Source organism: Staurois parvus, unplaced genomic scaffold (genome assembly GCF_062004578.1).
Source record: "Staurois parvus isolate SC_StPar_1 unplaced genomic scaffold, SC_StPar_1.0 ptg000187l, whole genome shotgun sequence".
NCBI classification, from domain to species: Eukaryota; Metazoa; Chordata; class Amphibia; order Anura; family Ranidae; genus Staurois; species Staurois parvus.
Genome location: NW_028317983.1, coordinates 8,473,017 through 8,498,664, shown reverse-complemented (window position 1 = coordinate 8,498,664; position 25,648 = coordinate 8,473,017). Strand labels below are relative to the sequence as shown.

General features: G+C 44.5%; 1 long non-coding RNA gene and 1 pseudogene across 3 annotated transcripts in view; both read left to right on the top strand.

Annotated features, from left to right (window-relative positions):
• LOC149462064 (uncharacterized) overlaps positions 1-25,648 on the top strand; it is a 443,072-nt gene that overhangs the window by 218,066 nt on the left and 199,358 nt on the right. The gene's annotated exons all lie outside the window — the stretch shown is intronic.
• Positions 4,582-4,697, top strand: LOC149462065 (U2 spliceosomal RNA; annotated as a pseudogene).

Sequence of the window (25,648 nt, the reverse complement as noted above, 5' to 3'; positions counted from 1 at the left end):
TCCATTACCTTGTTACGCAGGACTTTTGACAGCTCTTTTCTGATCCCCATGGCTTAGTATCTAGCCTAGTCAGTGCTTCCACATAAGAGCTAACAAACTCATTGACTATTTATACATTGACACTAATTGCAATTTAAAAAGCCACATATGTGGGACATTAACCTCTAACTGGCATTTTAACCCGTGTGTGTGTGTGTGTGTGTGTGTGTGTGTGTGTGTGTGTGTCACTGTGTGTGTGTGTCACTGTGTGTGTGTGTCACTGTGTGTGTACCAAGGCCAAACATTCCAGGGGATGGAAACTTTTGATGCTGGCCATTTGGGTGATTTCTGTTATTATGATTTAAAAAGGAGCCAAACAACTATTTGATAATAAATGGCTTCATATGATCATCATCCTTCAATAAAAGAGCATTTTTTGGCATGATCAGTCTTATTTTCAATATCAATGCCAAAATTTCACAATTTCTGCCAGGGGATGTAAACTTTTGAGCACAACTGTAAGTTCCCACTGACACCAATGATCTTTTTAGCTATCTGTAAAGAAGTAATTCTTCCCAATGTGTAAGGGCCATGTATAATTGGAAAAAAAAAAAGAGTTAATTCCCCCATTCAATGTGGGTGGGGGAATCCTCCCACCGTCCTATTGTATTCTGATAGTGGGGAGCCTTCACTGCCAACAGAAAACAATGATCAGTGTTGCTGGCTATAGTGGCACTGATCATTCAGGAAAATCTCAACAGGTTGGTTGTACACAATTCGATCGATAGATCGACTTGAGTACAACCAGCTAGTGAATACATGGATTGAAATTCGGCTGGTCTCTGCTGAACCGGCTAAATTTCTTTCCATGTATGGCTGGCTTGAGAAGCATTCTTCTCACTGACCATCACACTAATGTATCATGAATTGTACATACATTCATTTTTACCAGGGGTTCCCTGATACTGGAAAGTTTTTTTTTCAATGGTTCCCCTGTGTTGGAAATGTTGAGAAAGGCTGCTATAGAGTGTCACTAGAGTGACAGCTCTGGGTCTGCTGGAGCTGCTGACATCACAAGATGGCGGTGCCCAGGAACAGTCTTGGGGCTTTTGAGAGACACAATGAAGACTTACACGGGTAAATAACAAGCCTAAAATACATTAAAAGTACATCATCGTACGGAAATCTTGTTCAAGTGCATGGACTGGTAACCAGGTCTCCAAGTATATAGCTTGCAAGCTTACCACTCCCATTCAAAGTGTGAGACACACCAGTCATTGGTGGTTTCATATCTAGAGATACAATTTTTTACCTTCACCCCAGAAAAAGATAAGTCATTGTTGAGACTGCCAGAAGAAGGATATTGCATTAAGCAATCTCATTAGTGAGATGACAGAGACGAGTCTCCAGAGCTATCAAATATACAAGGCCGGGTTATAGAGTCACCTCATATAATCTGTGATATCTGGAGAAATCTGATCTCTTTAGTTTGGTGACTAGCTGAAGCTCCAGACTTCCCTTGACAATCACGAGTTGTACATGAATACACACACTTCTGGGAAGGTAATTCTTTCCAGATATGTTACATACAGTCAGGTCAATAAATATTGGGACATCGACACAATTCTAACATTTTTGGCTCTATACACCACCACAATGGATTTGAAATGAAACAAACAAGATGTGCTTTAAATGCACACTGGCAGCTTTAATTTCAAATCAGGTGAACGGTGTAGGAATTACAACAGTTTTCTACATTTTCTGCAAATTAAACACAATTTTTATAGGTTGGCAATTTTATGCTTAATTTTGAGTTTATTTGTACATATATAATACATTATTTCTTGGGGTTATTGTTACTAATTATATATTGAAGTTAATGTAGTGGATACATAGTGTATTCTGCAGCGATATAAAATGTACTTCACGGTATTACTTTATATCAGGGGTCTCCAAACCACAGCCCGCGGGCCACATGCTGCTGGCTACAAGATGTTATCTGACCCACAGCTGATGTGCACAGTCTCTGCTCTGATGGGGTCCCTGATGTAAGGGGGGACTGCTCTGTGAGGGGCCATTCTGATGGACGCTCTGATGTAAGAGTGGCTATGATGGGGGCCCTAATGTAAGAGGGGACTTTGATGTAAGAGGGGACACTGATGGGGACTAAGAGGGAATCTGATGGGGGCTCTAATAGGGACTTTGATATAATGGGGCTCTGATGGGGACCCTGATGTAAGGGGGGACTCTGATGGGAAATTTGATGTAAGAGGGGGCTTTGATGGGACATTTGATGTAAGGGGGCTCTGATGGGAACCCTAAAGTGAGAGGGGACTCTGATGAAGACCCTGATGTAAGGGGGACTCTGATGGGAAATGTGATGTAAGAAGGGGCTCTGATGGGAACCCTGATGTAAGGGAAAACTCTGATGGGGACCCTGATGTAAGATGGGACTCTGATAGGGACCCTGAAGTGAGATGGGATTCTGATGAGGTCCCTGATGTACAGTTGCAAGAAAAAGTATGTGAACCCCTTGGGATTACATGGAGTTTTGCATGAATTGGGCATAAAATGTGCTCTGAACGTCATCTAAGTCACAAAAATAGAAGAACACAGTCTGCTGAACATAATACTACACAAACATTAGATGTTGGCATGGTTTAATTGCACATAATATGTAAACATTCACAGTGCAGGGAGGAAAAAGTATGTGAGGCCCTAGCTTAATGACTTCTCCCAGAGCTAATTGGAGACAGGAGTGGGCCAACCTTGACTCCAATCAGTGTGATGATATTGGATGTGTTGCTGACAGCTGTCCTGCCCTTAAAAAACACACACCTGTTTTGGGTTTACTGGTTTCAAGAAGCAATGTCTGATGTGAACCATGCCTCGCAGAAAAGAGCTCTCAGAAGACCTACGATCAAGAATTGTTGACTTGCATGAAGCCTGGAAAGGGTTACAAAAGTATCTCCTAAAGCCTTGATGTTCATGTGTCCACGGTAAGACAGACTCTACAAATGGAGAAAGTTTAGCACTGTTGCTACTCTCCCTAGGCGTGGTCGTCCTGTAAAAATGACTGCAAGAGCACAGCGCAGAATGCTGCATGAGGTAAAGAAGAATCCCAGAGTGTCAGCTAAAGACCATTGTCATTGATGAGAAAATGAATTCCAGAGTTTATCAAGACATTTTGCAGGAAAATGATTGGGACTCTGGTGTAAAAGAAACTCTTATGGGGACCCTGATACAAAGGGGACTTTGATGAGAATAGTGCAGAATGGGTGTATTTTTGTTTGACCTTTATTAATGGCTCAGGTTTAGTTGAAATGTCTTTGCTTTGCTTTAGTGAAGTTCTTTCTCTGTTGTGAATCATATTGTGCCAATTACAAAAAAAACTCAAAGGAAAATGGATCCATTCTCTTGTAACTCATATATTTTTTTAGCCCGCAGATATTGGCCCTCGTACTGAAAAGTTCAGAGATCCCTTTATATGATTTGGACATTGATAGCTTAGTAACGATTTCCTGACCTTTCTATTGGTTAGCGGTGAGATGAACTATTATTCTCCTGTATGGTATATATACTACCGAGTTGTCTTCACACATTGAAGTCTATATTGCTCACAATCTATAAGGGGAAAGCACATTTTAAATTCATGAGATTTGTCATAAAATAATAAAAAATGAATGAATAAATAATGAAATAAAACATCAATTTCCACATTTATAAAGATTCCTGCAGGTGTATTATTTGTATTTTGAATACCTGGGATCTACTTTCCTGACAATGAGATGTTGTGATGATTGTACACATTTAGTAGAGGTATACCTAGTGGGAGAGGAAAGAAGAAAAAAAAAGGGGGGGAGGGGAGTAAGGGGGAGTGGAAGGGGAGAGGATGGTTTGTCTTGTTCAGGTGGGGTGGGGACTGATCTAGCCTGAATTCCATACTAACTTATGGGCCTTCTATGTTCATCTAGAGATAATAACTCCTTTCTGGGGGGCTCAGCATAGAATTCTTATGTCCATCAGTCAATTTCCACCTTTATAATAATTCCTGCGGGTGAATTATTTGTATTTTGAATTCATGGGATCTCCTCTCCTGACAATGGGATGTTGTGATGGTTGCACACATTGAGATACATGGCAATCTGCATAACAGGCACTGTTTATGAACAAGGCTCCAGGCCTCCCTCACCATGGTTGGGGTTGTTGAGTTATAAATGAAGGTTGGAGGCACACAGGGAGTGGAGATCATTCATGGAGGGGGAGGAGTGTGTGTTTCCCCCCTGATGGGATACATCAGGAGAACATTGGGGTTTTTATGAATTACTTTAGACTTCTGACATGTACTATTTACTGTGATCAAGATTCAGGCTGAGAAGTGAGACTCCTCAAGGCACATTATGGAAAGTCACTTTCATAAAAGTAATGGAACTGATCACAGGAATGGTGTCAGAATTGTCAAATTAGCCATAAATATTCCATGTTCTTGTGTAAATGGTAAACTGAGAATACTTCCTACAATCAGATACAAATGTGTTGAGATGTAATGGATCTCCTTTAGATCTACTAACAACCATGTAGTGCAAGGGGCTTGCCTGATTGGATGCTTCTCGGCCTTTTGGCTAAGATCAAGTGTAGTATCTGTTCTTATCAGTGTCCAGTGGGGGTGCTCCCGGCCATTCTAGCTTTGCGGGGATGGCTGTTGTATAGTACCCTCACTGGTATGATGGGGGTCCGGAAGGCTGGACCGGAGGGACAGAAACCAGGGAGCGCCATGATTCGTTCTGGGGCCTTGGGAGTAATTCCTCTGGGAAAGCTGGAAAGACCCAGTACCTCCTGATTCGGACGGATCTACCTTGGTCTGGCCAGGGGCTGGGGACGCAAAAAGTCCGCAAACTCAGTGCCCCCTGGGGAAGACGCTCTCAGGAGTGTCACTAGTAACACTTGGGTGTGGGACCCCACGGTGTGAAGATGACACATGGCCACTGTTTTTCACTTCTTTTTGCACAGCGCCCTAAGGACCAGGCCTTTTGGCCAAGTCCAGGGCAATTTTTGCTATGGGCCTCAGGGCCTGGTCTGTGCACGATTTGGCACGGTACCACTTTTTTATTTTCTATTTATTTAATTTATTTCACCTCCCACGTTTGTCACTTTTTTCTTTCGCTTATGTGTGTGTTTTTCACGGATGGAGGGTGTGGGTCCTCGGGCCTATCCTGAAGTCTAGGGGGAGGATGTGTGGCCTTTTGGTTCCTTCCTCCCCTGATCCCTAGGGGGTTTTCTCTTCGGGAGAACCCCCTTGCCTAGTACTGGATGTCCGGCTTCGGCTGGATATAAGGAACGGTGGTCCACCAGGCCTTTTGGCCAGGAGGACCAAATGGGAACCTTGTCCCCGTCAGGAGCTTCGTGCCCCGGGGGATAAGGTGAACGGTCCAACCCTTTCGGGGGTAGGACAAACACACCCCTAAGTGCACTTTTTCGTGTGGTGTTCGCACTTGCACATTTTTTGTGATCACTTACGGGTTTTTTCGTTGTAGTTTGCACGTTTGCGGACTTAAAAAAAAAAAAAAAAAAACCTGTTGCAGAAAGTCCGCAAACTCAGTGCCCCCTGAGGAAGACGCTCTCAGGGGTGCCATTAGTAACACCTGGGTGTGGGACCCCACAGTGTGAAGTTGGCACATGGTCACTGTTTTTACACTCTTTTTGCACAGCGCCCTAAGGACCAGGCCTTTTGGCTAGGACCAGGGCAATTTTTGCTACAGGCCTCAGGGCCTGGTCTGTGCACAATTTGGCACGGTACCACTTTTTTATTTTCTATTTATTTAATTTATTTCACCTCCCACGTTTGTCACTTTTTTCTTTCGCTTATGTGTGTGTTTTCACGGATGGAGGGTGTGGGTCCTCGGGCCTATCCTGAAGTCTAGGGGGAGGATGTGGGGCCTTTTGGTTCCTTCCTCCCCTGATCCCTAGGGGGTTTTCTCTCCGGGAGAGCCCCCTGGCCTAGTACTGGATGTCCGGCTTCGGCTGGACATAAGGAACGGTGGTCCACCAGGCCTTTTGGCTAGGAGGACCAAATGGGAACCTTGTCCGTCAGGAGCTTCGTGCCCCGGGGGATCAGGGTAACGGTCCAACTCCTCCGGGGGTAGGACAAACACACCCCTAAGTGCACTTTTTCGTGTGGTGTTCGCACTTGCACATTTTTTGTGATCGCTTACGGGTTTTTCGTTGTAGTTTGCACGTTTGCGGACTTAAAAAAAAAAACAAAAAAAAAACCTGTTGTTCCCTGTAGACCCCAGCACCTCCAAAGCCCCGAACACACAATGAGAAAATTGGACGAATGATTGTCTGGTTTTTTTTGCATTCTAGCCTCCATATGAAAAATGAAGAGGTTAGGAAAACTCTCCTAAGACAAGACAGAATCCTTTAGAGCAGCGGTTCTCAACCTGGGGGTCGCGACCTCTTTGGGGGTCGAACGACGCTTCCACAGGGGTCGCCTAAGACCATCGGAAAACACATATTTCCGATGGTCTTAGGAACCGAGACACCGCTCCTCGCCGCCGCCGCCACCTCCAGGTGTGGGCGGGATGACATGCAGCCCCTGTCATCTGGACACACCTCGAGATCAATCCTCGCCTGTGATTGGCCACCGGCACTGTAGCTCAGGAGAGGCACACAGGCGGCCAATCACCGGCAAGGAGGTGGAGCTTGGAGAAGAGGAGCCGAGCGGCACCGCGAAGATCGAGCGAGTGAAGAGGAGGAGAGCGGCCGGAGAAGGAAGACATCTGACAGGTAAGTGTCGGTACCATGGGAGAGGGAGGGAGCGAGCGAGCCCAGGCTGGAGCAGGGGTCTGCAAGGTAAGTATCATTGGTGTCAGTGGGAATAGTGCCCCATCATTGGTGTCACTAATACCAATGATGGGGCACTATTCCTCCCACTGACACCAACGATGGGACACTATTCCTCCCACTGACACCAACGATGGGACACTATTCCGCCCACTGACACCAACGATGGGGCACTATTCCTCCCCCCACTGACACCAACGATGGGGCACTATTCCTCCCCCCACTGACACCAACGATGAGGCACGATTCCTCCCCCAAATGACACCAACGATGAGGCACGATTCCTCCCCCAAATGACACCAACGATGGGGCACGATTCCTCCCCCCACTGACACCAAGGATGGGGCACTATTCCTCCCCCCACTGACACCAACGATGAGGCACGATTCCTCCCCCAAATGACACCAACGATGGGGCACGATTCCTCCCCCCACTGACACCAAGGATGGGGCACTATTCCTCCCCCCACTGACACCAAGGATGGGGCACTATTCCTCCCTTCACTGACACCAAGGATGGGGCACTATTCCTCCCCCCACTGACACCAAGGATGGGGCAGTATTCCTCTCCCCACTGACACCAAGGATGGGGCAGTATTCCTCCCCCCACTGACACCAAGGATGGGGCAGTATTCCTCCCCCCACTGACACCAAGGATGGGGTAGTATTCCTCCCCCCACTGACACCAAGGATGGGGCAGTATTCCTCCCCCCACTGACACCTATTATGGGGCACTATTCCTCCCCCCACTGACACCTATGATGGGGCACTATTCCTCCCCCCACTTACACCTATGATGGGGCACTATTCCTCCCCCCACTGACACCTATGATGGGGCACTATTCCTCCCCCCACTGACACCTATGATGGGGCACTATTCCTCCTCCCACTGACACCTATGATGGGGCACTATTCCTCCCACTGATACCGATGATGGGGCACTATTCCTCCCACTGATACCGATGATGAGGCACTATTCCTCCCACTGACACCGATGATGGGGCACTATTCCTCCCACTGACACCGATGATGGGGCACTATTCCTCCCACTGACACTGATGACGGGGCACTATTCCTCCCACTGACACCGATGACGGGGCACTATTCCCCCCACTGATACCGATGACGGGGCACTATTCCTCCTACTTACACCAATGACGGGGCACTATTCCTCCCACTGACACCAATGACGGGACACTATTCCCCCCCACTGATACCAATGACGGGGCACTATTCCTCCCACTTACACCAATGATGGGGTACTATTCCTCCCACTGACACCAATGATGGGGCACTATTCCTCCCACTGATACCAATGATGGGGCACTATTCCTCCCACTGATACCAATGATGGGGCACTATTCCTCCCACTGATACCAATGATGGGGCACTATTCCTCCCACTGACACCAATGATGGGACACTATTCCTCCCACTGATACCAATGATGGGGCACTATTCCTCCCACTGACACCAATGACGAGGCACTATTCCTCCCACTGACACCAATGACGGGGCACTATTCCTACCACTGATACCAATGACGGGGCACTATTCCTCCCACTGATACCAATGACGGGGCACTATTTCTCCCACTGACACCAATGACGGGGCACTATTCCTCCCACTTACACCAATGATGGGGTACTATTCCTCCCACTGACACCAATGATGGGGCACTATTCCTCCCACTGATACCAATGATGGGGCACTATTCCTCCCACTGATACCAATGATGGGGCACTATTCCTCCCACTGATACCAATGATGGGGCACTATTCCTCCCACTGACACCAATGATGGGACACTATTCCTCCCACTGATACCAATGATGGGGCACTATTCCTCCCACTGACACCAATGACGAGGCACTATTCCTCCCACTGACACCAATGACGGGGCACTATTCCTACCACTGATACCAATGACGGGGCACTATTCCTCCCACTGATACCAATGACGGGGCACTATTTCTCCCACTGACACCAATGACGGGGCACTATTCCTCCCACTGACACCAATGACGGGGCACTATTCCTCCCACTGACACCAATGACGGGGCACTATTCCTCCCACTGACACCAATGAAGGGGGCACTATTCCTCCCACTGACACCAATGAAGGGGGCACTATTCCTCCCACTGACACCAATGAAGGGGGCACTATTCCTCCCACTGACACCAATGACGGGGCACTATTCCTCCCACTGATACCAATGATGGGGCACTATTCCTCCCACTGATACCAATGATGGGGCACTATTCCTCCCACTGACACCAATGACGTGGCACTATTCCTCCTACTGCAAAATTACAGTTATGAAGTAGCAACGAAAATTATTTTATGGTTGGGGGTCACCACAACATGAGGAACTGTATTAAGGGGTCGCGGCGTTAGAAAGGTTGAGAACCACTGCTTTAGAGATACTACATCTAAGGGATGTGGACTATTATCTTACCATGTGGTGTGAAATATAACACCGAAACTCCATTAACGGTATCCTTACATCTTTTGATATTACAATTAGGAACTGTTCAATGCTTTTCGAAAATTCTCTAAGGAAGTTTTTTTTTTTCTATCATACTTCTCTGCTTGTGACTGTCCAGGGACATCCTTATTTCAAAAAGATTTTTGATACAATATTCTATACCTGTGGCCTACCATGGCTTTCAAAAAGGGTTGTTTTAAATGCAACTCTTTAAAGCTTAAGTGATTTTAATTGAAGATGATCTTTTTTGCAATACAAAATAAAGATTTTTTTTTTCTTTTTATATATTTTCATTTTAGATATGTGGTCATAATACTTTCTAAACAAGAATGAAGGTAAAAAAAATCCAAAATGTTAAATTGTCACCTGGAGAGGTACAGAGGGGAAATCATCATCCAATGGGACAAGCTGTTCTAATGACAACTGTCTAAAGCTGGCCGTACTCTAGTAGATTTTCAAACTAATGTTTGAATGGCATTCTTCAACATATTGAATGTAACAAACAAATGTTCATACAAAGATACTTCAAAATTTCTTTTGCTTTTAACAGTTGATTTTGGAATGAATACATTTTCCTGAACAAAAAAATCACATACACTGTTAGAGATTAGTTTTTGTTTTATTTTAAACATTTTCTATCCTGCTCCTTTCAATTTTGTAGTCACTGCAGTCAAAACAAATGTTGATTCACTCCACTAAATCTAGCCATAGATGGGTAGAATTTAAATGACAATTCTTGGGAAAAGAAGGTTCTAAAGGTCATTTGTTTTTCTAATCATTAGTGCGGACAAATTGCTGTTCATTTTTGACCGCAGTGATGAGAAAATTCGAAGGAGTAGGATGGAAATGTTTCTTGAACAAACAAATTCCTAACGCCTAGTATATATGATGAGAAAATCGGACAAACAAACCTACAAGTGTAAAATTAAAACCTTGTCACATATTGTCAAAAACCAAACCCTTTTATTCTTTTTTAACCTCTCCTCACATTTTAACCTCCCAGCTTCATGTCTCTTGATTCCTGTAGTTGCCCCACGCTCTTGGCTCTCAGTTTCCACACAAATCCCATCCGATCTTGAACACTTAGGACGACATGCTTTGAGAAACCCACCTGGACTATCTACAGCCATCTCACCCTGCTAGCCATTCCTTACCTGTCCTCAATCATGCAAAAGTGGCTGATGGACATTCTAGACCTAGACACTGATGATAGGAGGGAGATGTGGGACCTTCCTTCCATGCATTTAGTCTCCATAAAGGATAAACTTATTGCATTTAAAAAGATACTTAGAGCTGATGACACCTTATACACGCTCCACGTGAGGCTTTCCTCAATCTCTTGGCCGGGGTGCTCTACAACTACTCACTGGGGGATTCTCACACATGTCTTCTAGTCCTGCCTGGCTGTCATGCAATACTGGCAGGACGTAATAAATGTTGTTGATGGGATAACTCATAACTGCTTTTCTCCCTCTCTATGGATCTGCCTGGTTGAGGACTTACGTGAATTTGCAATTCCGGGTAGGGGGCACGCACGCCTTAACCACACCACCATTGCAGGCCTTAGCTGTTGACCACCGAGTCCAGGCCGGTGATTCCCCCACCATCACCCAGAGATCACCAAGTATCGCTGATGGGAGAGGTCTGTATGCAAAAAATATAGATCTCTCCCCTGTCAGCTCCTGCACACTGCTTTGTATTGCAAGAGCAGAGCCATACAAAGCAATGTGCTGACACAAGCGCACACACAAGGTGCACAGTTAACCCTTTGATCGCCCCAGATGTTAACCCCTTCCTGCCCAGTGCTATTAGTACAGTGTCAGTGCTTTTTATTAACACTGATCACTGTATTGGTGTTACTGGGGATGTCAGTGGCAGTTAGTCAGTCCCCCCCAGTGTCGGAATGCCTGTTGCAGTCCCGCTATTACTAGAAGAAAAAAAATAAATATCAGTATCCATACCGCCATTGTAAATGCTATAACTTTCATGTAAACCAATTAATTTACACGTATTGGGATTTTTTTTTTTAGCAAAGGCATGTCGCAGAATACATTTTGGCCGAAATTTATGACGAAATTTATGACGAAATGTGATTTTTTTTAAAAAAATTTCTACTGGACATGTTTAATAGCAAAAAGTAAAAAATATTGTTTTTTTCTTAAAATTGTCAGTCTTTTTTTGATTACAGTGCAAAAAAATAAAACCCGCAGAGCCCAACAAATACCCCCAAAAGAAAGCTTCATTTGTGTGGGAAAAAAAAGAAATACATTTCATGTGGTTGCAGCATTGCATGACCGTGCAATTGTCAGTTAAAGTAACGCAGCGCTGTATTGCAAAAAATGGCCTGGTCAGGAAGGGGGGGGGGGATCCTCTGAAGGGCGAGGGGTTAAAATCAAGCAGACTAATTTGCTCCAGCCTTTTTTTTCTCTCTTTCACTTTCTCTCTCCTCCTCTTTCTCTCCTGTGCTTTCTGACTTATTGCTCTTTCCTATCTCTTTGTCTCTCTTTTTGTTTAACCCCCCTAGCGGTATGATGATTTCAGATTTTTGGTGTTGAAAGCGGTACCATTATTTTGCATGGAAATATGTAGTTTTTTTATTGCAGGCTGTAATTTGTAGGAATAACTCACTGAAATCTGTCCGAACAAGAGTCTATTAAACATCCCGGGTAGGATAAAATTTGAAACACGAAATCATAAATTATAATTTAATAAATAATCATAAAAAATAATAATATAATAATAATACATTTAATTCAATAATATAATCAAACCAAAAACACTGATATTTGAAATAGAGCGCCAAGTTCGCACATCGCTGAGCAAAGTCGCAAAATCGTTTTCAGTGTCTGATGACGAATTTCCCCCACAAATCATTATCACTCAATTCTGCAAGTGGTTCTGATTTACTATCACTGTTCTCTAGCTGATCTAAACCTGCTTTTGACCTAAAGGGACGCTTTTTGGACGCCATGGACTTTTCTAAGTTTACAGGCGGAAAGAACAGACAAAATACAGGCAGGGCACAGGACAAAGCACTCGGGACAAAATGTATGTGAAATGGGTTGAAACAGCAATGTTTTACTATGTAAAATTTGTTTGGAAAAAAATGACTTTTTTTTAAATTTTCAAATTTCCCGCGGGTTCCGGCACCCGTACTTCCCGACGTCACAGGGACCGGAACACAGAAGCCGGATGCCGGCATCGGCAGGAGGAGATGGCTGGGGACGCTGCAGGGGACACATTGTGGGAGCGTAGGACAAGGTAAGCTCTGCAGGGAATCCCTATGCAGCGCCGCATGGTAAGCCCGAGTGTAGCTCGGCGTTACCGCTTTTGGTACTGAAATTTTACCCCGAGCTACACTCGGGAATACCGCCAGGGGGGTTAAACTACAGGGGGGTTTTGACATTTGTGTGTGCACTGAGTTGCCCTGTACACTGCCTTGGGATTGCATTTTCCCTGTACTACTTTGGAATTTATACATGCTTGTATCGCTTTTGATACCGTTCTTCTGTATTTTGTGTATGTTTATATGGATACATGATACGTGTCTTCTGCTGTTCCGTTGTTTTAAGTAAAAATAGAATTTGAAAAAAAAATAAAATCAAGCAAACTAAATCTTTCAAATGACAAACACATTTTCTGAGAATTTTCGTACAAAGTTCCTATTCCTAGCCTTCCTATTCCTTCTGTACTGAAATGTATTGTAATTGTATTGTCTCCCTTCTATTGTAAAGTGCTGAGCAAACTGTTGGCGCTATATAAATCCTGTATTATAATAATAATAGTAATAAAAAAGTTGCCTAAAAATTTTTGTTCAGAATTCTATTCATTTATGGTCAGCCTAAAAAACATTCAGAACACAAACATTTTCGAATTAGGTTCTACATAGAAACATAGAAAAATGACAGCAGAAATAAGTCTGAGCGGTCCATTGAGTCTGCCTGTTTTTTTTGTTTTTATTTAAACTTGTTTTTTTATTTGTGTTGTGTATTTTTTTCCCTCTTCTTTCTTTCTTTCTTTTTTTTTTTTAACTTTCTTTGTCTGAGTATAGATCTATGCTTGTCCCAAGCATGTTTGAAGCCATTTACTTTAGAGGAACTCACTACCTAGAAAAGTGAGGGCAGAAAAGGACTGAGTGGTCCATCAGGTCTGACCAGTTTTTTTTTGTTTGTTTTTTGGGAGGGGGGGGTTGTTTTGTTTTTGCCCCAAGCATGTTTTTAAGCCATTTACTGTTGACTTGCTCACTGTCTCTTTTGGGAGTTTCTTTCAAACATCAACTACCCTTTCAGTAAAATAATACTTTCTAAGGTTAGTTTTGAACTTTCCTCCTCCAGTTGAAGGTCATGTCCCGTGTTCTTGATCTTGGCTTCATAATGAAAATCCTGCCCTCCTGAGCCTTATTCACCCCTTTCATGTGTTTAAAGGTTTCAATCATGTCTCCCCTTTCCCTTCTTTCCTCCAGACAGACTGTACATATTAAGTTTCTGAAGCTGCTCTTGATATGTTTTATCTCCCAGACCTTTCACAATTTGTTTTACCCATCTCTGGACTGGTTCTATCTTATCAATATCTTTTTGTAAGTGAGGTCTCCAGAAATGGACACATGGGGGGGGGGGGATATTTGCTAAAACTGGAGCACTCCGAATATGGTGCAGCTGTGCATGGTAGCCAATCGGCTTCTAACTTCAGCTTGTTCAATTAGGCTGCATTCACACTTGAGTGTTTTGTAGTTCCAAGCTCCAAAAAAGCTCAAACTTAAAAAAATCAATTGTTCTCTATGGTGCCTGTCTGCTCAATCAGGTGTGAACAGGCACCATAGAGAACAATTGATTTTTGAAAAGTTTGAGCTTCTTTGGAGCTCAGAGTTTCAAGCTACAAAATGCTCAAGTGTGAATGCAGCCTTAAGCTTAGGCAATAAAACCTGGAAGCGGATTGGTTACGAAGCAGAGTTGCACCAGATGCTGACTGGTTATGATGCAGAGTTGCACCAGATGCTGACTGGTTATGATGCAGAGTTGCACCAGATTTTACATTTAGTAAACAACCCCCAATATTCTGGTCAGGTTCTACAAGTGTATGGCCAGCTTAAGAGTAGATTTCCATTCTTTTGGAAAGATGTCCTGTGTTGTCTAGATCAGGGGTCTCCAGACTATGACCCTCCAGGTGTTGAGGAACTGCAAGTTCCATGAGGCCTTGCAAATCTTTGACAGCCACAGGCAAGACCTCCAGAGTCAGAAGCATGATGGAACTTGTAGTACTTCAACACCTGGAGGGCCATAGTTTGGAGACCCTTGGTCTATAGTATAGGAAGTGAAAAGAAATCTTTTCACCATTTTCTACTCTATCCAAATTTTTTAAAAAAGGTTTTACTTTTTATACATTTTTATATTAGGTTTTGGACAAAGTGTGGAAGATCTTCCATTAATGAAGGCAGACAGTAAGACATCTGGACAAAAGGTTTTACCCCGATCCCACTCCATCCAAAACTCTGCTTCCTCTTCAGACTAAATTCATTTTCCACTTTTACAATAAACAGTTTTGGCCGGAGTTACTTGACTTTATTAAAGGCAAATAGGCTGTTCACTTTGCAGGATAATATACTCCAAGTGTGATGAGTGAGGTGAACTGGATGGACTTTTGTCTTTTTCAGCCAGACTAAGGCTGGCCATACATTATACAATTTTCTGTTCAATTTCTGCCCAATTTCCTTTATATTTACCTTCAACTATGTAGTGCAAGGGCTTGCTTAATTGGATACAATTGAAAGTGTTGTTTAGGTTTGACCTCATATTATATAGTGTTTGGTAAGTCTGAAGCAAAATTCTCAAGAAAATTGTATAATGTATGGCCAACCTTTGGCTGGCCATATATCATACAATTTTCTTCAGGATTTGGGTTTAGATTTACCAGAAAACTTAAACACTTTCAATTGTATCCAATTAGGCAGGCCCTTGCACCACATAGTTGATGATAAATCTAAAGAAAATTGAGCAGAAATTGTAAGGAAATTGTAAGTCTATACAATATTAGGCTGGCCATACATTTTACAATTTTCTTGAGATTTTTGGTTTAGATTTACCAAAAATAATAAATATAATAGAAGGTCAAACTTAACAACACTTTCAATTGTATCCAAGTAGGTGGGCCCTTGCACTACACAGTTGAAAAAAATACTAAAGAAAATTGGGCAGAAATTGGACAGAAAATTATATAATGTATGGCCAGCCTATCTATGTAACTATGAATCTCTGGACTTCCATCATTCAATCATGTGTATGCGAAAATACAGTTTTTAAAAAATATTATTCTTACACATGGTTGGGTTTTTTTTGCAAAGTGAATTTTTACCATATTCACGAAGTTAAAGGAAAATTCCCTTGCAAAGTGACCACCTGTTTGCCTTTAGCAAGTCAACCCCCATTGCACCCAGTTCTGGAGACCTCACTTACAAAAAGATACAGATAAGACAGTTCGAGTCCAGAGATGGGAAACAAAAATGGTGAAAGATCTGAAGGACCAAGCATATCAGGAGAGACTTCAGGAACTTAATATGTCCTGCCTGGAGGAAATAATGGAAAGGTTGGACATGACTGAAACCTTTAAATCCATGAAGGTGGTGAATAAGGTTCAGGAGGGCAGGAATTTCAATATGAAGGCAAGATCAAGAACACAAGGACACGGACTGAAACTAGAGGAGGAAAGTTTCGCGTAAACCTTAGAAAGTATTATTGTACAAAAAAAATACAGAACAGACATCCAGCGAAGGTAGAGATCTATACAATTTGAAAAAAGGAAAACAAAAACTCAAAAAAACCCCAAAACAAAACATAGAAAGGTGCACACTTGCTAGGTTGCTTTGTCTTTCACCATTCCTTTGTTTCTACCCTTTCAACTTGTAATAAGTAGGATCAGTGGGGTTTATTGACTAAAGCTGGTACGCTCAGAATCTCCAGCACTTCTGCATAGAAACCAATCAGCTTCCAGGTTTTATTTCTAAAGCCTAATTGAACAAGCTGAGGTTAGAATCTGATTGGCTGCCATGCACAGATGCACCAACCAGCTGAACCATCTTTAGTAGATCAACCCCACAGTCACTATAGCCTAATAATGGTCAGTTTTATATAATTCAGTTTAATATGTGGCCTTTGTTATTTTCCTTAATTTATATAATAGCAAACAACACATTACACCAGGGTTCCTCAACCATGGTTCCCCCAGAGGTTGCTAGGGGTTCCTTGAGCGATGAGCAATTTCTGCCTCTCAGATAAGTTCACTCTGACACCAATGATCTATTTATCTGTAAAGGGGGGGAATTCTTCCCAATGATCATAGATAGCATATAGAGCGGGGGTCTCCAAACTATGGCCCTCCAGGTGTATGGGAACTGTGAGTCCCATGAGGCCTTGCAAGACCCTGACAGCCACAGGCAAGACTCCCAGAGGCAGAGGCATGATGGGACTTGTAGTACTTCAACAGCTGGAGGGCCATAGCTTGGAGAAAATTGTTCCGACTGACCTAATGGGGTTTATTTACTAAAATCAGACTCCCTTCTGCATAGAAACCAATCAGCTTCCAGGTTTCATTGCCAAAGCTTCATTGAACAAGCTGAGGTTAGAAGCTGATTGGTTTCTATGCAGAAGGGAGTCTAATTTTGGACTCTCCAGCTTTAGTAAATAAACCCCAATGTGTCATGAGTTGTATATATAGCAATTATTAGCAAGGGTTCCCTGAGACCACAGCATTTTCTCAAGGGATCCTCTGCATTGAAAAGGTTCAGAAAGGCTGCATTACTGAAAAAAATGTAAATTTTCAGGAGCTGAGCTCCACTTGGAATCTATCCATTAATAATAGATTATATTATCTGAAATGTGGCACCTAATGGTAACAATTGTGCCATGCCAGCAGCTCCAAAATTAATTTCCCCGTATTTATAAACTGACAAAAGTATTTTAATATACATTTTGCTTGATACAGTATATTTATCATTGCTGGGTATATAATTCCCTAGATGTTTTCTCCTGCTCCGCGTTCTTTCTCCACTGTGTTCACCAATTGCAGATTGTTCCGGGAAATATTGAGCTGCAATACATGTCCTTATTTATAACATATAAGATAGTAAATTCAAGGTATGTCTATCATAGATTTAAAATGGAGATTTTATTACTGGGGTGTCAAATTTTTTAAAAACATTTCTGCTACAAGCAAGAGAAATAAAGTAGCTTCAAAACTGATCCCCATTACCCCTAAACCAATAAGTAATATGGCTTATTTAACTCTCATTAATAATACATATGTAATGCCCATTAACCCCTTGCCTACCAGGCACTTATACCCCCTTCCTTACCAGGCCAATTTTCAGCTTTCAGCGCTGCCGCACTTTGATTGACAATTGCGCGGTCATGCAACATTGTACCCATATGAAATTTTGATCATTTTTTTCTCACAAATAGAGCTTTCTTTTGGTGGTATTTAATCGCCACTGGGCGCTTTACTTTTTGCGCTATAAAAAAAAAAGTGCAAAAAATTAAAAAAAAAAAAAAGTTTATTTGTTTCTTTTATAAAATTTTTCAAACAGGTATTTTTTCTCCTTCACTGATGTGCATTGATGAGGCAGCACTGATGGGCACTGATAGGCGGCACTGATGGGCACTGATAGGCAGCACTAAAGGGCACTGATAGGCAGTACTAATGAGGTGGCACGGATAGGCGGCACTGATAGACAGCACTAATTAGGGGTCACGGATAGGCGGCACTGATATGCAGCACTGATAGGCGGCACTGATAGGTGACACTGATTATGGGTACTGATAGACGGCACTGACTGGCATCACTGCTGGGCACTGACTGGCGGCACTGACTGGCACAATCCCTGGGCACTGACTGGTGGCACTGACTGGCAGCACTGCTGGGCTGCACTGGTGGGTGGGCACAGGTGGGCACAGGAGGGTGGGCACAGGTGGGTGGCACTGCTGGGCACAGGTAGGTGGCACTTCTGGGCACAGGTAGGTGGCACTGCAGAGTGGCACAGGTGGGTGCACTGCTGGGCACAGATGGGGGCACTGCTGGGCACGGGTGGGCGGAGCTAGTGGGCGCACTGCTGGGCGGAACCTGCGGGTCTCACTGCTGGGCACCGATCATCAGGGCACTGATCATCAGTGCCCTGATGGTCGGTGCCGATCCCCGCTCTGACAACTGCCGGTTCTCGGCAGTACTTTCCTCACGATCTGACAGCGTGAGGAAAGTGCAGCCGAGAACCGGCACTTGCATTTCCCTGTGATCAGCGTGTCATTGGACACCGCTGATCACGTGGTAAAAGGCCGGTATGATCGGCCTTTTACTACATCTCGTGATCAGCTGTGTCCGTAGGACACAGCGATCACGGAGATCGCCGGGTGCGCGCCCCCTGGCAGGAGAGAGCGTTCTGGGGGGACGTCATATGACGTCCACCCAGAACTGGCCGGCCGCAGTGCAGCCGTCATTCGGCTATCTGCGGTCGGCAGGTAGTTAAATAAGAATTATTAATCAATTATTATGTACATAGTTACATAGTCTTGTTGAAAAAAGACAAAAGTCCATCCAGTTCAACCATTAAAAAAAAAAAAAAACTATTTAGTCATAGTTACCCGTTCCGTGTTAATTTGGTTATTATTAATACACCTCCCATGTTTAAAAGTCTAAAATATTATAAAATAATAAATCAAACAAACAGAAAACAATTGCAAATTTGTGTAAAAAGGCCAATTCTAATTTAATGAATGTACTCCCTAAATTAAAAGATCCTCCAAGAAAGTTACCTTTCCAAGTTTAAAAAATAAAAGTAATTACCAATTTGCAAATTGTCAGAACATCACAGGAGGGGCAGAGACAACACTCCAATAGGTTGATTTTTGTATTTTGTATATTCATGTATACTTAGACTTATACACAATTTTGATAAAAAAAGAACTCCAGCTAAAATCTTAGCACACCTGATAGGGGATCCTACCGTTTCTCACTCTATATAAAGCAAACATTTTTAATTTTGTACATATATTATCCATGTAAAATATAACCATTTATGATAATAGGGCCAGATCCGGGGAAATTATTTGTCTGTATTATAAATAGGCCGTAAGGATCGGTTACCCTGACCCGTAATAGATTTGTGTGAATTTGCTGTGCCGGCCTACGCCTCTAATGTCTTCTCACTCTTTGCAGGTCCTAAAAGATCCACTAAAGCCGCAGGCTAAGGGCAACTACTGGACGGTGGATGTGAGCCGAATTCCTGAGGATGCCATGAAGCTGCAGCATACGAGTGGCACCCGGCAAGAAGCCTACCCTCCTGACCTGGCTCCTTATATCCTGCATGGACAGCCCTACAGATTGTTAAACTTTCACCACCCCCATCTTTCAAACGGAAATACTGTGGTCAGATCAGATGCAGAGGCTGGTCCCTCAGTACAAACCCAACCCCCAAATATAGATCCCGCCGCAACCTTCCCAAACATCTTCTGGAACCTTCCAACATTATATTCACAATATGTGCCCCCTAATGTGGTGGCCCCTCCCAGCATACTCCCTCTCCTGCTTTACCCCAACTTCCCCTTTTCCTCTCGATATAACTACATGCCTACCCCATACTCAAGCTCCACCTATGCGGAGCGGAGGGATGTTTACACTCCCAGTCTGATGCCCCCAATGCCTCCCCCGCCCAGAACTTCCTCTTCAGATTTCCCTCCCCATAATACAGTCTTTGACATCCCCCACAACATGGGGGCTACATGCATACTCAAAATGTCTATGGGCCACAATTTTCTCAGGGTGGGGTGTACCCAGGGTACAGACCTAATTATTACTGATTGGCCAGTTGCTGAGACAAGGCTGGTCTTGGGCTAGTCACTTTTGCCTCAAGGACTAGCTGCACTTCAAGTCTTACCCAATGATGTTGGCACCCAACATGGCACATGGCCCAGCGGAGGTGGCATCAAACATGACCTACAGTCCAAAGGCATTAGTCAAAGATGTATATATCATAGTCATTTTCTATCATGTCTGTCTATTTTTACTTAAAATAAATTTGAATTTGTTTTTTAATCTCAAGTGATATCAAAGCTTTGTTTCGTTTTTTTTAAATAACAAACATGTCATACTTACCTTCTCTGTGCAGTGGTGTTGCACAGAGCAGCCCGGATCCTCTGCTCAGGTCCCCCACTGGTGCTCATGGCTTCTCCCCCTTGACCAGTGCCCCCAATAGTAAGCCTTTTGCTAGGGGGGCACTGGTGCGTGCTCACTCCTGAGCCCCACTCTGTGCATTCATAAGATACATAGAGCTGCGACTTGGTCCCACCCCCACTCTCTCCTCATTGGCTCACTGGCTGTGATTGACAGCAATGGGAGCCAATGGCTCCAGCTGCTGTGTTTCAGTCAATGAGAAGAAAGACATGGGACCCGTGTACATCGCTGGATCAAGAGGGGGCTCAGGTGAGTATTGGGGGGGGGGGGCTGAGGGGGGAGCAACACACAGAAGGCTTTTTACCTTCAAGCATAGAATGCATAAAGGTACAAATCCTTCAGCCTTCACAACCAGTTTAACTTTATCATCAGTGTTGTAATTCTCTAGTTATATACTCTGTAAAAAGTACTGGAAGATAAGATAGGTACTTTAGGGGGCGTGGTTTGCCGCAAGCTGTGATGGCCGCTTAGTCCCGGAACTCCCGCCGGCCGGAACGTGCTTTAGCCTTGCACTGCGGGGACGGGTGAGACAGGCTCTCCCAGCTATGGGGAAATCAGACCGGATGACCTCCGATGCCCAGTCATGGTCCCCACGGGGACCAAATCACCAGGGAAGACATATAAAGGAGCTCTTCCGCTCCCAACAGAAGGAAGGGCCGCAGCCTTCTCCCTCTCCCTCTCTATCCCCCTCCTCCGCTCCCCCTGCAGCCGCAGACATGGCCAGCTCTCTCTGCTCTGCCACGCACTCAGCACCAGACACAGTTCCCCAGCATGATCTCTCCTCCGCTACTCAATCCCTATCACTAAGGGATCTTCACACTGTGGCCGCGGACATAAAGGTCACTTTCACTACCGCCCTGAATGACTTACGTGAAGATATCCAGTCATTGGGCTCAAGATTGGATCAGGTGGAGTTCTCTTCCAGACATAATACGTCCGCCATAGCTGATATACAGCAACAGTCAGCGCTACACACTTCTACTATCCGTGAATTTTACAGGCATATTGATGATCTGGTCAACCGTGGAAGCAGACATAATATTAGACTCCACGGCCTACCAGAATCAGTGGAATCAAATGATATTCCTAGGGCGGTAGTAGCCATTTTTAATGACCTCCTCGGTCGCCCCCCAGCAACCCCGATTGACCTTGAGCGTGTGCACAGGGCGATCCGTCCTGGTGGGGAGACACAGACCCACCCAGAGATATCATCTTCTGCCTTGTCAGTTTTCCTCTCACAGAGGATATCCTTAGTGCCAGGGACAGAAGACATCTCTTTTATGAGGGGGCAGAAATAAATCTATTTCAGGACTTATCCAGTATGACCTTGCGCCAAAGGTGAGAATTGCACCCCTTACTGGATACCCTCTGCTCACGCAATATTCCTTACAGATGGCGGTTTCCCTTCTGCCTCTGTGCACAAGCCAGCGGGCGCACCTCCAACTTAGAGTCCCCGAAGATTTGCCCACCTTCTGCACTTTCTTGGATATCCCACTGATCGACCTGCCTGACTGGTATAGGTCCATGAGGTTGCCGTCTGCTCAAGACACGAGTCATGAAGCTAGTGCAATGGACTGGCAAAGCCAACTCCCCCGCAGACGCCGCTCAGTCCCATCAACTCCTCCGAAACTCCCTGGAGGGGGCTCCGCAGCCACCTCCAGCCCGATGGCTTCACCGGCGCTTAGGAAGCCGCAACATGAAGTCTAGCAACCCTACATCCGCCCATACTCCTGATCCTCCTGCGCACTCTCCAACAGGTGACAGACACTTACTATTAATTCTCACGTCTCATTACTGCCTTGCTCCAAGAGTTTTTGCTGTCTCTCTACCTCCCTTACAATGCTCACTGGACTTCCATTTCTTAAATATCCTATACACTTGCACAGTATGTAACCAACACTCCAGAAGGTCCACTCGCAGTCACTGACCCTTGTATACTCTATGGGCCTTTCTCCTCCTTCTTTCCCTTCCACGGGGAAAAGTATTAACCACGCTGCAGTAAGCTCTGCCTCCCGCCTCGGAGAACCAATCCCAAACTCTACCTCCGCAGCTGGTACCGGAGCAGTCCTGGTCCCACTACGGGACCTTTTGCATCCATCTGGTTTCCGCTACGCATCCCTATTTAAGCTCATCCACATTTCAACATCACGAAAGCTTCCTGGATGACCATCATCCTCTGCCTTATCTTCCCTGAGACTCTAGAACGTCATTCCGCCGCATCCGAAGGCACCCTGCTGCATCCATGGGAACGCCCGGGCGCACTCGGCCCATCCTGCTCTGGCTTCGTGTCACTCTGCCTATCCTGTTCGGCTGGAAGCTATCCCTACCTATTCCGTATAGTATAATAACATATGTGAATGTAATGGAGGTCTTTTGCTTTTCCTGATTGAGGGATTGGGAGGCGGGAATACTGTATGTAAGGCACAGAGAGATGCTCCGAGGGGATTGCTGCAGCTAATAAGTTAACATGATTTTGGCTTTGTGAACGAGCATCACCTCTCTCCGCCCACCGCCTGATAACTCCTTTTAGAATTTTTTTTCTTTTTTCCTCTCCGTCCAGCCTGCAACCATTATCTGATCCTGTGTGGGAGAGTGGCCTGGGGCCTTCCATGCCTTTCTGAACTTTTCATGTAATTATCCCCTGCATCCTTGCTCCCTTTTCTCAGACATGCGAGAGGTGATGCTCGATTCCTCTGCCACAATAGGGGCCTTAACCAATCCACTTTTTCTTATATACTGCTCAGTTTTTCCCAATTGCATATGGACATTGTCAGGTTTTGATCCTATGGAGCATAGTTGGTCAGTGTATGTAGACGTGGGGCCTTATGTTATTTTTTCCTGTTATTGCACTGTTTTTCACATGCATTGCATATGTTGCATTGTTATACTTTTGCCTCTCTTTCAGGTATGCCTGTACTACTCACTATGGCCCCTATCAACACCCATTATAGACATATTTCTTATACCAGACCTGATCTCTTCTAGGCACACTTGACTTTCACTTATGTACCTGCTTCACCTGCACCATGGTATTTTTTCCTTTGCAACAAGCAGCGGTGCTTCTTTGCTGGTTCCCTACCCCCCTTGTGGCACCCTTTTTCCACCCTCCTCGTGTGCAATCCCTATATGCTCTAAGACATGCCGTTTTTCCAGAGACGGTCCGTAAACAGGGGCGGACTGACCATTTGGAAACTCGGGCACTGCCCGAGGGCCCGGGGTCAGTAGGGGGTTCCATGAGATGTCCCTGGTACCTTTTTCATAGGCTATTTTGAGTTTGGGCAAGGACACATGGGCCCCATGATCCCCTATTGCCCGGGGGCCCATGAGTTGTCAGTCCGCCCCTGTCCGTGACTTTACCCTACATATTTGGCGCCGAGGGCCCATTGTTACATTTTCCCCTCTCAAACCCTTCCCCACAGAACCCTACATTTTTTTTCTTTACTCTTTGTAAGAAGCCACCGGCCGGCGGTTGTTCTCTTCCTGGTTCAACGCCTACTTCGTTCCCCACACAGTAGGCTCTGTTTTTACTGAAACCTTTTTTTTTCGGCTACTATTATTATTACTATCCTTCTTCCATACTCCTTTTCCCCTTTGTCTTCCTTTTTTTTCCTTTCTGATCCTTTTATTCTCTTCTTGATTCTTCTTCTCTTACGTGGAGAAGCGGGTCTTCTCCTCAAGCCGATTATCTCTAATCAAAGGGTCGGAAGTCCTCCTGCGCTATAAAAGGAAGTATATTTAACCTAAAGCTGCCAACACTCAAAAACTGATACCAAAAACAGTGTTAATCATATACAGTTGGAAGAAAAAGTATGTGAACCCCTTGGGATTACGTGGAGTTTTGCATGAATTGGGCATAAAATGTGCTCTGAACGTCATCTAAGTCACAACAAAAGAAGAACACAGTCTGCTGAACATAATACTACACAAACATTAGATATTGCCATGGTTTAATTGCACATAACATGTAAACATTTTCAGTGCAGGGAGGAAAAAGTATGTGAGCCCCTAGCTTAATGACTTCTCCCAGAGCTAATTGGAGCCAGGAGTGAGCCAACCTTGACTCCACTCAGTGTGATGATATCGATGTGTTGCTGACAGCTGTCCTGCCCTTAAAAAACACACACCTGTTTTGGGTTTACTGGTTTCAAGAAGCACTGTCTGATGTGAACCATGCCTCACAGAAAAGAGCTCTCAGAAGACCTACGATCAAGAATTGTTGACTTGCATGAAGCTGGAAAGGGTTACAAAAGTATCTCCAAAAGCCTTGATGTTCATGTGTCCACAGTAAGACAGACTGTCTACAAATGGAGAAAGTTTAGCACTGTTGCTACTCTCCCTAGGCGTGGTTGTCCTGTAAAAATGACTGCAAGAGCACAGCGCAGAATGCTGCATGAGGTAAAGAAGAACCCCAGAGTGTCAGCTAAAGACCTACAGAAATCTCTGGCACATGCTAACATTTTTGTTGACACATCTATAATAAGGAAAACATTAAATAAGAATGGAGTACATGGGAGGACACCACAGAGGAAGCCATTGCTGTCCAAAAAGAATATTGCAGCACGTTTGAAGTTTGCAAAAGAGCACCTGGATATTCCACAGGACTACTGGCAAAATATACTGTGGACAGATGAAACCAAGATTGAGTTGTTTGGGAAGAACACACAACACTATGTGTGGAGAAAAAAAGGCACAGCACACCAACATCAAAACCTCATCCCCACTGTAAAACATGGCGGAGGGAGCATCATGGTTTAGGGCTGCTTTGCTGCCTCAGGGCCTGGACAGATTGTTGTCATTGATGGGAAAATGAATTCCAGAGTTTATCAAGACATTTTGCAGGAAAACGTACGATCACCTGTCCGCCAACTGAAGCTCCGCAGAGGATGGGTGATGCAACAGGACAATGACCCAAAGCATACAAGTAATTCAACAAAACAATGGCTGCAACAGCACAGAATACGCCTTCTGGAGTGGCCCAGTCAGAGTCCTGACCTCAACCCGATTGAAATGCTGTGGCATGACCTTAAGTGAGCGATTCACACCAGACATCCCAAGAATATTGCTACACTGAAACAGGTTTGTGAAGAGGAGTGGTCCAAAATTACTCCAGATCATTGTGCAGGTCTGAT